This window comes from Perognathus longimembris, chromosome 2 (genome assembly GCF_023159225.1).
Source record: "Perognathus longimembris pacificus isolate PPM17 chromosome 2, ASM2315922v1, whole genome shotgun sequence".
NCBI lineage: Eukaryota > Metazoa > Chordata > Mammalia > Rodentia > Heteromyidae > Perognathus > Perognathus longimembris.
Window position 1 is genome coordinate 3,696,741 of NC_063162.1, and position 3,665 is coordinate 3,700,405.

The 3,665-nt window shown below is 52.7% G+C and overlaps 1 pseudogene; it reads left to right on the plus strand.

Moving 5' to 3' along the window:
• Window positions 1-1,993: 1,993 nt before the first annotated feature.
• On the plus strand, window positions 1,994-3,004 carry LOC125343571 (annotated as a pseudogene).
• Window positions 3,005-3,665: the final 661 nt, after the last annotated feature.

The following is a 3,665-nucleotide window of genomic DNA, read 5'->3' on the forward strand; positions in this document are numbered from 1 at the left end:
GCCCACGCCCTGGGCTTGGCCCTGGCCCGGGGTCTGACCTCCACAGAGCACGGGGGGGTCGGGGGGAGTCCAGGCCGCTCCAGCCAGCACACGACCCTCGTGTCGTTCCTGTAAAGAAGGGCAGCCGTGAGCGAGGCGGCCCAGGCTCAGCGCCCTGTCCCTGGCCCACGGGGCGGCGCGAGGCCCCCCTCGCCACGCTCCCGGGCACCCCCGCTGCCTCTCGAGATGGAAAGCAGCTCCCCAGCCATGTTCCCAGCGGGAGCGAAACTGTTCTTTATCAAGCTATAGCGCGGCAGCCATGTGCTTTTTATAAAGCTGATTGCAGAGGCCAGATGAAAGGACTGGACGAGGTCAGGCCGCATTTCAAGTCCCCCCAGCGCCCTAGGTGGGGGGATGGTTCTTATTAGATTCGTCAAGAGTTCACCCCCGCTTGATAAAAATCTTGGGAAAGGGCACGTGTGTTGCTAAATTAGCTCTAAAATAGACAACCTAAAGTAAAATAAATATGAGTCAAACACGAGCTCAAGTTACCTGCCCTAGACTCCCAGAACTGGGTAGTTGCAAAGGGATGTTAGCAAGGGGGTCGTTCATCCAGCCAACGCCAAAGTCACTCCCCAAGGACAGGAATGAGCCAGACATCTCCCCAGGACAACAGCAACGCGAGCTCACGTGCTTGCTGACACCCCCACTGTACAAGCAGCGAGCCTCCCACCGCATCGGACCCACGGTAGCCCCTACCCGGCCATCTTCTGCCTGTCCACTCTCAGTCATCCGTGCATTCATCTCATAAACATCGCCAGAAGCCAGGCAGGCCTCTGCGCCGCGCCGCACCTAAGAAGACCTGATGTCCGTCTTGTGAAACAAGACCGGAGATCAGTGTGCCAGAGAGTTGGGTCCAAGGTCATGTGAGAACTAAAGGCTCCAGAAGCCTGACCACTGCATACGGATGTCCTCAAAGGAAACAAAGACAGGTTTGATTTCCGGGTGAGAAGGGTCCGTCCAGGAGCATAGATCAAGGGCAGGGCAATGGAGCACTCTCCAGTCATAAAGTGGGAGGAAATTCCGGAGCCAGATGCAACACAGGTGAACCCTGAAAACCCTATGAAAAGGAGCACAAAATGAGAACGGACAAACATCGCACATTGTATGTAAGAGTTCTTAGAATACTCAGACCCATAGAGGAAGGAAGTAAACCAGTGGTTTCTGGGGTTCACAGAAGGAGAGCGAGGGGTAATGAATGTATGATGGAAAATCTAAAATAGTGTGTGGGAAAATTAAAAATTCTAGATGGATTCAGGAAAATAAGAAAATTCTAGAACCAGGTCGTAATAGATACTTCACAATGTAAATGCCACAGAATTATGTACTTAAAATGGTTCATTTAAGATGCTCACCTTTACATTTTATATATATATATAACTGCAACTTTAAAAATCATCCATTCCTTATAACAAATAAACATTAAGAGCAATCCAAATTCAGAAACCTAGGTGAGGTGAACCAATCCTTAAAGAATTTTAGAAACAAATCTCAATGGATAAAACTCACCAAGGATGAGACAGATAGCCTGATTAATCAGCTAACCCTTAAATAACTTGAATTCATGGTTCAAAGCTTTCATAAAAACAGTCTCCAGAACCGGGTGCCAGTGGCTCAGGCCTGTAATCCTAGCTACTCAGGAGGCTGAGATTTGAGGTTCTCAGTTCAAAGCCAGCCCGGACAGGAAAGTCCACGAAACTCATTTCCAAGTAACCACAAAAAGCCGGAAGGAGAGCTGTGGCTCAAGTGGTAGAGTGCTAGCTTTAAGCACGGACACTCAGAGGCAGAGCACTCAGAGTTCAGGCCCTCGGACTAGCAATAAATAAAAAAAAAGTGTTGTTTTTGTGTTGAAGGTGGCACAAGGATACCCCGGCCACACGATGGAGCAGGAGGAGGTCTGAGGACAGACAGCCTGACCTGGCGGCTGGACGCCCCCAGCCCCGCCGCCTTCCCCATGGCTCCCGGCCGTGGAGTCCATTCTGGCCCCACAGTGTCCCTGGGCTGCCTGGTCAGCGGCTGCTTCCCCGAGCACTGTGTCGTGGAACTCCGGAGCCTTGACCAGCGAGGGTGTGCGCACCTTCCCATCCGTGCTCAGGGCTCTACTCGCTCAGCAGCATGGTGACGGTGCCACCTGCAACGGAGCCCACCCGGCCAGCAACACCAAGGTGGATAAGACCACTGAGACCGGACCAAAACCCACCCACTCCTGATGAGTGTCCCAAGGGCCCAGACGCTACACTTCTGGGAGGACCATCTATCTTCATGTTTCCCCCAAAGCCCCGGGACACCCTCACGATTGCTCTGACCCCCCAGGTCACGTGCGTGGTAGTAGATGTAAGCCAGGATAACGCTGAAGCCCAGTTCACCTGGTTCATGGGCGATGTGGGCCCAGACGCAGCCCCAGGAACAGCAGTACAACAGCACATTCCGTGGGGTCAGTGCCCTGCCCGTCCTGCCCCAGGACTGGCTGTCAGGGAGGGAGGTCAAGTGCAAGGTCAACAACAAGGACTTCCCAGCCCCCACGGAGAAAACCATGTCCAAAGTCAAACGGCAAGCCCGTGAGCCACACACGTACACCTCACCCCCGCCACGGGAGGAGCTGGCCCAGACAAAGGTCAGCTTGACCTGCCTGATACTAGGATTCCACCCTGCGGATATCTTTGTGGGATGGAAGGTCAATGGAAGGCCAGAGGAGAACGACAAGAGCACCCCACCTGTCTCGGACTCTGATGGGTCCTTCTTCCTCTACAGCAAGCTGCAAGTAGACAAGAATGCGTGGCAGAGAGGAGACACAGGCACCTGCTCGGTGATGCACGAGGCTCTGCACAACCACTTCCCCCAGAAGAGCATCTCCGGTCTCCCGGTCATGAGAGCTGGGCCTCACAATCCCTTACCCCCCCACCCCGGGGCCTCACACTCCACGCCACCCCCACCCGCGCCAATAAAGCACCCAGGAAATCCCTGAAAACACAAAAGTTCTTTAATGGTCTTGGAAATTCCTTTGCCCAGGCTCATATCTCTTATCAACAAAACTCAAAATGGGGCATAGATCTAAATACCGTTGAGAATAAAACATAGGGTTTGGATAACACAGGGTTAGGTAGAGACTTCTTAGGTACATTACCAACCTACCAATCCACAAATGAAAACTACTAACACATGGTACTTCCAAAGATTTAAAACGCTTGACTTACGAAAGACACTCTCAAGAGAATGGAAACACAAATTACAAACTTGGAGTTCGTATTATTGAATCGTGCATCTCACAAAAGACTTGGGTCCAGAATGTCCAAAGAAAACATAAGGTTCACAGGGAGGCAAGAGACCGGCACAGCGCTTTACTAAAGAGCATACGTGAACGTCAAGCCGGCACGAACGGGTTCAGCGTCACTGGCCTTCAGGGAAGGATAAAGGAAGGTTCGGTGGAGCCAGCGTGGTGGCTCATGCTTGCAGTCCCAGCACTCAGGAGGCTGAGACAGGAGGATCTGGAGTCTGAGGCCAGCCCTGGTCACAAACGGAGGTCCTTCGCAGTGGACAGCAGCCGGAAGTTGGTAAGGAAGAAAACTGCTATGGCTCCAGGCACCCAGGGTGAATCCCAGAGGCAATGAGGTTTGGGAGTCACGGAC